The sequence below is a fragment of the Panthera tigris genome, chromosome C2, assembly GCF_018350195.1.
Source record: "Panthera tigris isolate Pti1 chromosome C2, P.tigris_Pti1_mat1.1, whole genome shotgun sequence".
Taxonomy (NCBI): Eukaryota; Metazoa; Chordata; class Mammalia; order Carnivora; family Felidae; genus Panthera; species Panthera tigris.
This window is the reverse complement of record NC_056668.1, coordinates 134409916-134423117: the sequence shown is the minus strand read 5'-3', so window position 1 is coordinate 134423117 and position 13202 is coordinate 134409916.

Here is a 13202-nt window from a genome sequence, read left to right as displayed (position 1 = left end):
TTGCCTCTTCCAGAATGTCATAAAAATGGAATCCTACAACATATGGACTTCTATGTCTGGCTTCCCTAATTTAAGAGCAGGCGTTTAAAATCCATTCATGGGGTTGCGCAATCAGCAGTTTCTTTCTTTCCAGTGCTGAGTAGTATTCCGTTTTATGGATACGCGACAGCTTATTTATCCGTTCTTTTATTGAAGGGCATCTGGGCTGTTTCCAGTTTTTAACGATTCTGTGTAAAGCTGTTATAAACATCCACGTACATGTTTCAGTGTGATTATAAGTTTTCAGCACTTGGTTAAATACCTAAAAGTAGGACCGGTGACTCCTATGCCGAGTGCATACTTAACATGATAAGAAAGTGCCGAACTGTTTTCCAAAGGAACTGTACCATTTTGCCTTCCACGGGAACTCGCGTTCCAGTTGCTCTACATTAGCGTTTGGAATCACCAGTTTCATTTTCTTTTAGCTATTTTGATGTTATGGTGCCTCATTGTGATCCTTATTTGCATTTCTCTAAAAACTGCTGAGGATGAACATATTAGCGTATGTGTACTTGCCCCCTACATATCCTCTTTGATAAAGTGTCAGTTCAGGTCTTTGCCCATTTTTAAAAATGGGTTGTTTCTGTATTGTGGAGTTTTTATTTTATTTCAAAAAAAATTTTTTTAACGTTTATTTATTATTGAGAGACAGAGAGAGGCAGAGCATGAGCATGGGAGGGGCAGAGAGAAGAGGAGACACAGAATCTGAAGCAGGCTCCAGGCTCTGAGCTGTCAGCACAGAGCCCAACGTGGGGCTTGAACTCACAAACCGCAAGATCATGACCTGAGCCGAAGTCGGACGCTCAACCGACTGAGCCACCCAGGCACCCCTGTATTGTGGAGTTTGTAGATTTCCTTATCATTCCGGATACTAGTGTCTTATGAGAGATATTGTTTGCAAATATTTTACTTCAGTCTATGGCCTATTTAAAAATTCTCTTAACAGTGTCCTTCACAGAGTGAGATTTATTGTTTATCACTTTTTTTCCCTTTTTTAGAATGTACTTCCGATTTCATAATTAAGAACTTGGCCAAATCTGGGGTCACATTAATTTTCTTCCAGAAGCTTTATAGTGTTGTCTCCTACATTTAAGTCAATGAGCCATTTTGTGCTATTTTTGCATAATGTTTGAGGTATGTGTCGAGCTTCCTTTTTTTGCACGTGGATATCAAGCTTTTTCCTCACCGTTTGTTGAAAAGACCATCCCCTCTCCATTAAATTGGTTTTGAGTGTTTGCCCAAAAGTTGGTTGACTCTATTTATGTGAGTCTATCTCTAAGCTTCATATTTATTTCCCTGGTCTGTGTGTTTTTCTTTTTGCCAATAACAGATCATCTGTGTCCTATCGGAGTCTGGTCCTGATGACTGCCTGGTCTCTTCTGAGTGTGTCTCATGATTTTTGTTGAAAGTTGTTCATCTGGTCAATACTGAGGTAAATACGTTTTGTGCTTGGAGATGGGCACACCTCTCCTTCTGCTGGGCCTTTGGTGTCAGAGCCTTGTGTGACCTATTCAGGAGTTGGCTGGTACAAGTTTTGTTATTGCTATGGTTATACTCACCATACTTCAGGCTTCAAATTCTGCTAGTCACATCTTCTCTCCAGTCCAGGGTAGCCTTACCAGACATTATTCCCTCGGTGTCCACTCCCCTCCTGGATCTGGGTCTGCTTTTTGTGCTGCCCTCCAAGGAGAATCTGATTCTGGCGGCTGTCCCAAGTTTATTACAGTTATTGTCCCTTGACTTTTGTTAGCCTGGTGCTGAGGGGTAGAAGAGGTAGAGTGTTTTCTGATGTTCCGATTAATCCTCAGTTCCAGGCAGGCCCATTGTCCCTGGGTCTGGGGGGTTCACGCATTCCCCCGCCTCTCCCCCCGGCTGTATTCTGGGCCTGGCATGCATGCCCCACTCCCAGAGGTAGAAGGGTTTTTCTTTTCTCTTCCCTCAATTGCAATGACATTTCACCCGTGCATTAAGTCCACACTTGTTGCTGCCTTACTACAGATTAAGGCTTTTTTTTTTCCTCTAGGGAGGTGGTTCCAGGGGAAGTTTCTGCGGAGGCTGCTACTCCCTTCTCTCAGACAACACTATGAAGGAAGCTTTGAGCTACAGAGCATTGAGAACAATGAGAACGTTGTCAATAGAGGATCAGTGACAAGATCAAGTTTACCTTTAGAAACTTGTTTAGCACAGAGCAGGATGTGAAAAGACCAGCTATGGAGCTCTCAAAATTGTACAATATAGCAGGGTAAAAGGAACATCAGTTGATATCCTAAGAGCTGGCATCAGAATTCCTCTTAGGGAAGAAACTGGCTCTGTTTGGGAAAACCCCTTAACAGGCCATTTCGGTGTGAAAAGACCCCCAGGAAAGGAGAGAAGAACAAAAGCTCAGCTGATGGAGCTTCTTTGGCCAAGATTGATGAGAAGGGGGAAGGAAGCAAGCAGATCAACAGCTCGATTCCAGAGTACCTTGTAGGGAGGTGCGATGGCTGAAACCCCCGGGGAAGGGGATTCTCGAACTTACATTTATATGGAAGGATATCTAAAACGCAAAGATAAAATGATCATGCTTCTGTGAGACAGATGCCCTCTCTTGCCCTGATCGTCAGTAAACACACAGCAAAGGACTGTTTCAAGGAGCTGTGATGTGGGCGGGGTGTGGGGGGTCTTGAAAGCAAGGACAGAGGCCAAGGACCACGTTTGCGTGGGTTAAGTTCTCTACCAGTAGTGCAAGAAGGGGGGGCCAGAGAGGCCCCTAAAATGAACAGATTCAGAGAAAGTAAGAAGGCACACCTGACACTCTGTGACAATTGAAGGTCCAAAACAGGGCACTGGGGCTTTTTACAAATCAAAAGATCTGGGTGTTTGAGACGAGATGATCTCGGCTCACCCTCCTGTCCAGTCAGGGATGCATTCCCACAGCCAGGAATAGGGTAAATCTCGGGAATGGAGTATATACCTGGGCTGCCTGTTGTGCGCGTTGCCTAATTTCATATAATTTTTAAATATATATTGATTGTGAATATAATTAAATGTACCTTAATGAAGGCACAGCAAACTGAGTGTGTCAAAATGAGCGGCTTCCGTCTTCCACTTACACCATCAAAAGAAGGCAACAGAGCTGTGCTCACGTATTCAAACCACTTAGAATTATTTAAGAATGTCATCACATATCTCTCTGCACGAGAGAAACTACAGCTGAGGTTCCTATCAAAGGATGTGACTCGGGAGAAGAGAAGATGTAGTTTGTGAGCTGTTCTATTTGAAGTGGAATCAGTCTACCCCAGAAGGCACACTGGGTGTTTTCATGATGAACTGGATGAAAGCAGAGATGGTAAACGAGAAGCCTGTCCTCCAGGTTGACGGAGATGATGGCGAGACCTTGAACCGCTACTCCAAATATGAGTCCTACATAGACACTTAAGTCCCGCTGCACATAACATATCGCTTGCAAAAGGCAAACTGGGCAGGAAATGCCAATTATTTTACACCTGAGACACAAAAGCAAGACATGTTACAAACAAGTGTATTTTGGGAGATTCTTTCAAAACAGTTAATCACTAACTTTGGCTCATAGTCTGTTGTATGAACTTCAGTACCAAACAACAGGCAGTTGGAGTTACTGTCAACAACAGAAGCACTCCCGAAGAAAGTCAAAATTTTTAAAGAAAACCTCCTGTACATTTATATTGTAGGAATATGTCTTATAAACAAGGGAGAAAATGTCACAAAAACTCAAGGTATTATTCTTGGAAATAGTCATATTCATATTGTCTTTTATTTATTTTTTTTTGTCTCCAAAATATCTCATGCCCTTTACTGAAACTAACGCAGAGAAAGTATACTCCTCTGAATCCCCTTGAATTCTTTTAAGTGAATCCGAATAGACTTAATACTCTTTAGTGGCTGTCTTGATTTAGTTCCCCCAGAACCAGACCCTGACATAAGAATTTGAGTGCAAGTGGAAGATTTGGAACATGATCTCAGGAAACTCCAGTAAGAGGATGGGCAGGTGAGACCAAAAAAAAAGAAACAAAAGTCAGTGAAATGTGCGTTTCGACTGACTGTCGCTGTGGACAACTGAGAACGCTCCTGGGGACCTGTGAGGGCTAGTCTGGAACACACCTCAAACTCATGCCAACGGAGGGGCCGTGGGGGTCGGCTACTATCTGCTCCCTCCTCGTGTGCCTTTTGCCAGCTGCTTCTAGGGGCATTGAGTCTTCAGCTGGCCCTTTGGCTGGGTCACCCGTCCTCCGGGGACCAGAAGAAGAGCCCTCCAGAGGGAGCTTAAAGTGCTTGCATCAGCAGCTCTGGGAGCTCGCAGAGGGAAATACCACGAGGATGTATGTAGGGCACCCACAGCACCCATAACGGCACTCAGCATTCCTCCCAAATTAACAAATCAGAGAACCGTAGAATGCAAGAGAGGTCAAACAGTTAGGGATCGCATCTTTCTACAGGTGGTTCTGATACCTAGCACCTGTTACAGATCTCTGCCTGTTTGCAGTAGGCACCTTAAGTTCTTTCAGGAAGGGCGAAAGGACAAACTATAAATGTGCTGTTGGTGTTCCAAGCTGAGCCTGTATGAAATTCATGCAGTTGTGTCTTAGGAGATGAGGAAAGAGGGTGGCCAGATAGTGACTTATGATACAAAGGGGAGCCCTTGGCCCCAAGGATCGCGGCCGTGGCTCAGTGTCTAATAGGAAGAAAATTAAGAGCACTGGGAGATAATAAATATAAGATTCCCTGTTTGCTGCTTAAATGAGAAACTGGGCCACCTTGGATTTTCTGGCAAGAGTACAGTGTGATCCCAAGGCTGTGAGGACCGCTGGAAATCCAGCCCCACTTGGACAACTCTGAGTGAGGGCTCGCAGATCTGAGAGCTGGGACGCAACCCTCTTGGTACAAGCATCAGTGATTTTTGGTTGAGGGGCTGGATGGTTCCAACCTCTTTCCAAATACATCTCCCCAACAGCTTCACAGGTGACATATCTCTGAGGAAGGTAGAGTCTAACAAGTGTGAGAACTGTTCATGGACCCCTAGGGTACTGTCACCAACTCTTGGGAATAGAGAAGCCTCAGAGAGGTAATAGGTTACACCAGAGCTGGGCAGAGAAATAGGCAGGTGTCAGTGATGGAGTTAGGAATGGATAGGGGCTTAGGTACTGGATGAGAAATGTACTAGAACTTCCAGATGGACCAGAGTTGGAGGGAAGTTCATGGGTGAGAGAATCAGGGCACAGTGGGGGATCCGGTGGGGCTCTGGAATAGATATGGAGCAAGGATGTATTTCTTCAACAGCTGTCGATTGAATTTTAATATTTTTCAGCCACTATTCCACATACTGGAGATAGACTACACAAGATAGAAATCTCCTATTCTTTATTTTAAAATATTTATTTTATTATTTTTGAAAAAGAGAGAGCATGAGCTGGAGAGAGGCAGAGAGAGAAGGAGACAGAGGATTCTAAGCGGGCTCTGTGCCACAGCAGAGAGCCTGATGAGGGCTTGAACTCATGAACAGAGCCGTGAGATCATGATCTGAGCTGAAGTCAGACGCTTAACTGACTGAACCACCCAGGCACCCCAGAATTTCCTATTCTTATATGGAATTTAAAGTTTAACACTGTGATGGTGTTATGTGTGCGTGATACTAGATGGTTTTTTCTACATATTTAAAGACATCTTTTTATTACAAATAATAATTATCTTTTAGATGTATTCTCTTCGGATCAGGGAACGTGGATGTTGCATGCAGAAGTGTCCCAGGAGGAAAACTGCTGTGTCAAAATTTAATATGCACAATATCCTGAATTGTCTAAGCTATTTTTGGAAATTCTATTCCCCTTGCAAGTGATTGGCTAAGGCAATGGCATGTGATACAACCCTGGCCAATGAGATTTTAAGGGATGTCTGCTGAGGAGCTTCTGAAAAAGTAGTTTTCCTCCTTGACAAAAGGACACTTAAGGCGAAACTCCCTCTTCTCTCTTTCCACAGGGCCGTGTGAGGACGTAGCATCTAAGACCATAGAGATCACCTTGTTTCCTTGGGAAAACAAACTGGGGGGAAAATGCCAACCAACTGAAAGAAAGAACCCGGGTCATTAGTATCATCTCTGGGCCACTGATTTAATAAATCCTGGAACTGTCTGCTTCCAGTGCTCCTGTTTTCAAGCATATGAATTCTTCTCATTATTGAATCCACTTTTAACAGCCTATTCTGTTACTTGCAGCCAAAATGATACCATCCAATGGACTCGGTAAGTTTACCAAAGAATCAATTATGAATACCATTTAAACATGGGCACCAAATGTTCAAAACTGCCTGGTTTACGTCACTGGAAACAGAAGTGTTGTTTCTTGACCTAAAGTAAATGCGGTTATTTCAAAGCATTCCATAGACTGAATTTACTCGCCTTGTTTTCATTCCTCTTGAAATAAAACCCTTGTGTTTTTCTCTATACAGCGAAAAAAGCATATATTGGATATACTAAGTCTACCAATTGATATATTTTTAGTCATGCAGAAGAATAAGTAATTCCAGCCAAAATATTTTTTAAATGTTTTATTTATTTTTTGAGAGAGAGAGAGAGAGAGAGAGAGAGAGAGTGTGTGTGTGTGTGTGTGAGTGAGGTAAGGACAAAGAGAGTTGGGGGAGGGCAGAGGATCTGAAGTGAGCTCTGTGCTGACAACAGTGATCCTGATGGGGGGCTTGAACCCACGAACCATGAGATCACAACTGGAGCCAAAGCCTCAAGCCCAAATAGTATAGTAAATAGTTATCAGAATCCCATAGGGATTCTGAGGAATTCCTTAGAAATTATGAGGAATTTGCCATTTGCAGTCATTTGTGTACCATCCAGGACACTTTTTTTTTAAGTTTATTGATTTTGAGAGAGAGTGCACACACACGAGCAGGGAAGGGGTAGAGAGAGAGGGAGAGAGAGAATCCCAAGCAGGCTCTGCTGTGAACGTGCAGCCCATGCGGGCGGACTAGATATCACCAACCCATGAGATCATGACCTGAGCCCAAACCGAGAATCAGACGCTTAACGACTGAGCCAGCCCGGCGCCCCCAGCATCCAGGACACGTTAGCCTTCATCATACACTTTTAGGGGAGAGAGTACCCTTTACGCGGATCTGACATGCTTCTTCTTCAGCGCCACTCCCTCTGAATGGCTAGCCACTTACTCCATGAAAAAAAACCACCTGCCACAGTCACTTAATGTAGACGGTAAGAAAACTTCCAATTATACTCTGACCTAACCTCTCTTACGATGTCTTTGTATTCCCATCAATCAAAACAGGTAAACCCTTAACACCACCTTTGAAAAGTTCCGTTAAAAAAAAAAAAAAAGAAAAGAAAAGAAAAAAAGAGAGAAATAACCAGTTCCTCTGACAGTCATATTTTACTGTTACATTGTGAAGACCTTTCAGGATTTTTCCCATATAAACCATGTCAGGAGAAATCTCAAAATGTATCATACGATCTGAATTGTGGATGACAAATGGCCTGGGTTTCCCATCATTCCAATGTTGTCAATTTGGCCTTCCTCCTCATTGACTCAGGACAGACAGTGGGACTCCAGGCTCAGGCCTGCATTAAGTATCACATCCAGTAAATGAATTTATTTCTTTTACCAATATCATTGCATCAGGGAGACTTGGGGGGAACACTGGCTTGGGAGAAGGTTCCTGGTAGCTGCAGAGTCCTACTTCCTTCCTGCAGTCCCGATAAACAAGAGGGGGTGGGGTGGGGGGAGAAAAGGCAACCAGAACAATGAAGATAGAAAGAAAGGGTACAACTTCATCTCACTGTTACAATTCACCTCCACGTGTCGCACACATTCACCGCAGGCTAAAAATCCAACACTCGCTCCAAAGAGTGGGACAGTGTGGAGCCGAGAAGCCCTCCGCCGTTCCCGAACCACGAAGCTCGCAGGTGATACGAGGGGGAGGTGTCTCTGATCCTAGGTGCCAGCCCCCCGATGCAATTTATTCCCTTCCCGAAAGCTTCCTCCCTCAACGTGGCAATCACACCTCCTCACCTTTCTCCTCCAAGAGCTTTGTTAACTTTCCTGATTTGTTTTCCCCTGCTTAAATCATCCAAAACCTGTTACCCTATAGTACCTCACGGAAGAACAGATGCCGTCGGGCGCACCTGGGGACAGCTGCGGTCTGGACTCGGGGCCCCCATCAATTATCACCCCCCTTACACTCACCCCCCTCCCCTCCGTCACGTTGCCACCTGTGCTTCATGTGTTCCTGAGCTTCCTTGGGAAAAAACGCAATGAGTGGCATTCCGGAGTCTCGCTGGTTCCCACGTAGCGTTCAGTCTTCTCCTCTACCCTCTTTTACAACGTGCTAATTGTAAATGCGGATGCAAAGAAATGCCTCCAGAAAGCACAGGCTTCAAGCTCAACCCAGACAAAGGTGTAGCGGCTGCCAGAAACTCAAATACTACCGGCTTTCAGTCTGAGGCACGGCTTTGAAATGACTGCAGGCTCACAACTCCCCTTGTCTTCAAGGACAGAATTGGGCCCGCGCAGGAGGCAACCACTGTGAGACTGAGGGCCACCCAGCAGTGTGAGGTTTTTCACTATATTACAATTATTAAGACACCTGTGCTAAATAACCCGATCCAGTCTGAAGTGTTCCTGAATCTCCCAAATCGCTCATTACTTAACGAGGCTGGCTTATTGATTGCATTGAGGGCGGCACTAGAAAATTGAGGTAAAGCCAGGTTCAAAATCTCTTGAAGTCCTTTCTCACCTGCATTCCAAGGCATGATACATCTGCGTTGAAGCTTCTCATTCTCTTATTCTCCTGCAATCCTGGCAAAAACCGACCCAGATTTTAGTGGCACTAAAAAGGCAACCGCGGGCAGCCGGAAGAAGCCAGCTCAGAAATGCAAAGGGACTCTTTATTTGGATTAGGAGAATGGACGGAGTCTTTCCTGCTAACATGAGATGATTTGCTGAAAGAGAATTCCGGGGTGAACCATGCAGAAACGACAGAAATGCAGTTTTAAGTGAACAAATTCCCTCCTGCTTCTCAAGATGTACTGAGTGTCCGCGTCATATGCTTAGTCTATTTTAAAGCAGCTGGTCACTTACATTGAAAATCACACAGATGGACGAAAAGTTCTCACAGGACTAAGAAACGTCTTTAAAATAATCACGGCCACATGGGCTCTGTGGCCATGGGCGGGGCCACGACTCCAGCCTCTTTGCCCGCAAGCCCACAGACCCCTACTGTTCAAGTAGACTTCTGGCTCTAGCAGTGTTTTAGCTTCCTTCAAATGCAGTTTCTTCTTTGGCCAGGGTTTCTTTCCTAAACAGTAGGTCTCAATTCAGGTATTGGCAAGTGTTACAGGAACCGATGGAAAGAAGCCATGCACAAGTTCTAAGAAAATTCAATTCTTGTCTAATCTCAGAAATACAGTATGGAAAGACCATGGGTTCCCCTCATTCCAGGATTCCGCAGGGACTCCGGTATGGTTCTGAGACCAGCGTGGAGCTGTGCCCACACTTGAACTTCTCGAGCATCTCTAGGCTTCAGATCAAACTAGATCAAGCCAGAATGAGTCCATAAATGTAGCTCTTGACTCATCGCCGTACCAACATAACCTGAAGATACAAGATATTTTAATGGTTTGAAAACCTCTCTTACAACCTCTAGCATTTCATCAGTGTTTACTATGTTCCAGGAACTATGCTAAGGTGTTTTATATAAAATATCTTATTTATTCCTCACAGCAAGCTGGTAGGAAGACACTATTGGTCTCTCCATTTTATAAACAGAGAAGCTGAAAGATAGGGTGTGTAAGTAAGTTGCCCAAGGCCACAGAGCCAGTAAATACTGGAACCAGAAATGGACCACATATCCTAATTCCAAAGCCTCTTAACTACTACACAATATATCAAAAAATATATATATAGTCAACACACACACACACACACACACACACAACCTGAATAACCTAATAAATAATACTAGAAATGTAAAAGCAGCAGTGAGATACCCTTTTCTTTTTCAAACTGGAAAATATTTACAATGCTAATATCTGGTCAGGGGTGGGGGGAGGTAGGGATTGGGCTGTCATTGCTGGGGGTATAAACAGGTACAAATTTTCTAGAAGGCAATTCGGCAATAATGTCCAATGCCTGGGGATGTCAGCTATTATTCCAATTGGCAAATTTATTCCCAAGTATTTATCCTCAGGAAATAATTTAGACAAGTGTGAAAAGATGAATACACAATGATTTCTCATAGCATCATTTGCAATAGAATGGGAAATAGCTACAGCGTCCAATCACGGGGAGTTGGCTACACAAACTGTGGTATATCCATATATTGGAACACTGGCAGTTATCCAAAATCATGATTTCAATGTCTATTAAATGACATGGAAATATGCTTAAAGTCTACTATTGAATAAAAAAGATAAAAAGCTGTATGCATAATATAATCTCATTTTGGCAAAAATAAACACACCCACTTGGACCATCAGTGAAAAAGCACGTCTTACTCCCATTATTTTAACTCGCGATTATCTTTGGCTGGTAGAATTGTGTGCAAGTGTCTTTAATTTATTTTTCATTCTCTCTGGATCAATAATGTAATCGTTGTGTAATCAAAATATTTTTTAACGCTATTGATACTTGTGATAACAGGATTAAATTGATCTTTTATATCAGCACATCTCACTCTGTTGTATAGGCAGATATAGCTGTGAAATCACTTATGAAGTGTCAGAATTTTCTTATTACAAGCAATACTGAACTAAAATTAGCAACAATTTTGCGAATTCACATTATCCCTTTAGTAATCTTGCCTCTTTTAGTCCCCTGGGTTCCATCCAACACACTCGCAGGAGTAGAGGTCGATGGGAGGGGTGGGATTCCCACTAACCTGGGGAATTGCCTGCCATCCACCTAGTGGAAAGCCATCTCCTTTCTACAAATTGATAGGGGTGGGGGATGATACGTAGTGACAACATCCGGCCTTGGTAAGGTGGGATCAAATTTTACCTAATGTCTGCATGAGAATGACTGTCCATCATGTGGCCCCTGCAGAAAATTAAAGTTGAGAACAAAAGCCACAGACTACTCAGACTATTCTCAAACTAAAATGTTCAAAGTCCAATGCCGTCCAAAACGCTTCACACTTACGTGCCAAACTACTTTAAGCCTTTGCATTTCAAGCCCTCCACAGAGGACTCTGAATGTAACCCCTTCGTCCCTTTTGCCTCTTTCTTCATCCACTCTTACGAGGGTCTCCCAAGATTAGACCAGAGTGCTCCCAGGGCCACGGATGCAGGTCTAAGCTGTTGGAGCGTCAACCTGCATGGCTCTGTTCCATGCACTCGTGTCGAACTCCTGCCATTCTTCTCAAAACATATGTACAGGTTGGCCAAAGGGGCCCGGAAGAAATTACATAGCTGAATCTTTTGCCAATGTGGCAAAAATCAAAGCACACTCTATGAAAGATAGGTCCTTGACACTTTCCTGGACTGCAGAAACAAGCGTCACGTAGCGTTAAATCATCCTGCAACCGGCACACTTTTGCTATTTGTTTATCGCTTCATCCAACAAATGTGTTAACTGATAGTCAAAGGCACACTCTTTGACAAGAACAAATATGCTGAAAATATGAGAGCCCAAATGAGTAATTGTTTCCACCACTTACAATAGGATTAAGCATTCATCAGGTAAGGAAAATACTACAGTTCAATTGGGAGCATGGGTGACAGTTCAAATATAAAATATTTGGAATATGTGTCCATATTTGATAAACATCTCAATCTATTTCTAAGGTATTATATCAATTTTATCTCTGTAGAAATTTCAAGCTTCTGTTTTTAAACACTATGCAGATATAAATATTTATATTTGTGATAAATAACTGTACATATATATATGTGTACTGTATGTGTATTTGAGTGTGGATACGTATCACATATCATATATATCATAATGTGCTATCATTCACACCAAATTTAAGCCTGAAGTGATTTTGCATACCAAACAATATTTTATCACCTTGATAAAAATATTTTTTTATCACCCTTTTGGAAATCTGCCTGAACTTAGTCCTTCTGTCCTCTATGTCTCTGCTCCCAATATCACCTTTCCACCTCCTCAAGACCGGAACCATGAGTCTTCCCTTACCTCACTTGTATACACATTCCCCCACTAGGTCTTGCTGTCTCCATCACTGTCCCCTGAACCCTTTCCTCCCCTCCTTGGTCCCTTGGCCACTTTGGAAGGTCTTTGTATGTGAGCACTTTGTATGTGCAAGGTTTTGTGTTCAGGGTTAGCGAGGTACACCAAAATGAATAATAAATTCAGTATGCGTGCTATCAAGGAGCTTATAGCTTGTCAGGTAGTCAGAAAGACACGTAAACAAACAACTATTAGGTACATTTAGCCCAATAACAATGATAGAGATGGAGACAAAGTGTCATGGGTTTTTCAAAAATTATACATAGATGCAGATGTAAAGATGAGTATAGATCAGCCATTGTCAATTTTTTTCCATAAAGAGCCAGCTGGTAAACAAATGAGGTTTTGTGGGCCATGCAGGCAATGTCACCACTGGCGAATTCTGCCATTACAGCCAAAAGAATCCATAGACAATATGTCAATCAATGGGTATGGCTGCCTTCCAATAAGACTTTATTTATGGATGTCGAAATTTGAATTTCATATAACTTATACTATAAAATATTCTTTTTATTTCTCTTTTCAACCATTTAAAAATGTAGCAACCATCCATAGCTCACAAACAGTACAAAAACAGGAGGGAAGCTAGATTTGGCCCGGAGGCCAGAGTTTGCTGACTCCTGATATTCAAGATATAGACCCTAGCTAATGAACTTGAGATCACAACCAGCTGGGGTGTGGAAAGAAAGAACTGGAGGAAAGACTCATGGAGAAAAAGGCTGTGATATGGACCATGAAGACAGGAACTGTTTGGAAGAGATGGTAGGATGGGAAAGATAACGAGTGGGAGAGGAAAAGTAATCTGAAGTCACTAGAATGCCATGCTAAAGGACTTTGTGTAGGCCCTGAGGAATCAGGGAAATATTTTCAACAAGGGCAAAATGATTACAGGTCCTACTCGGAGAATGGAAGGTGGAAGGTTTGACGAAGAAAGGGATGGAA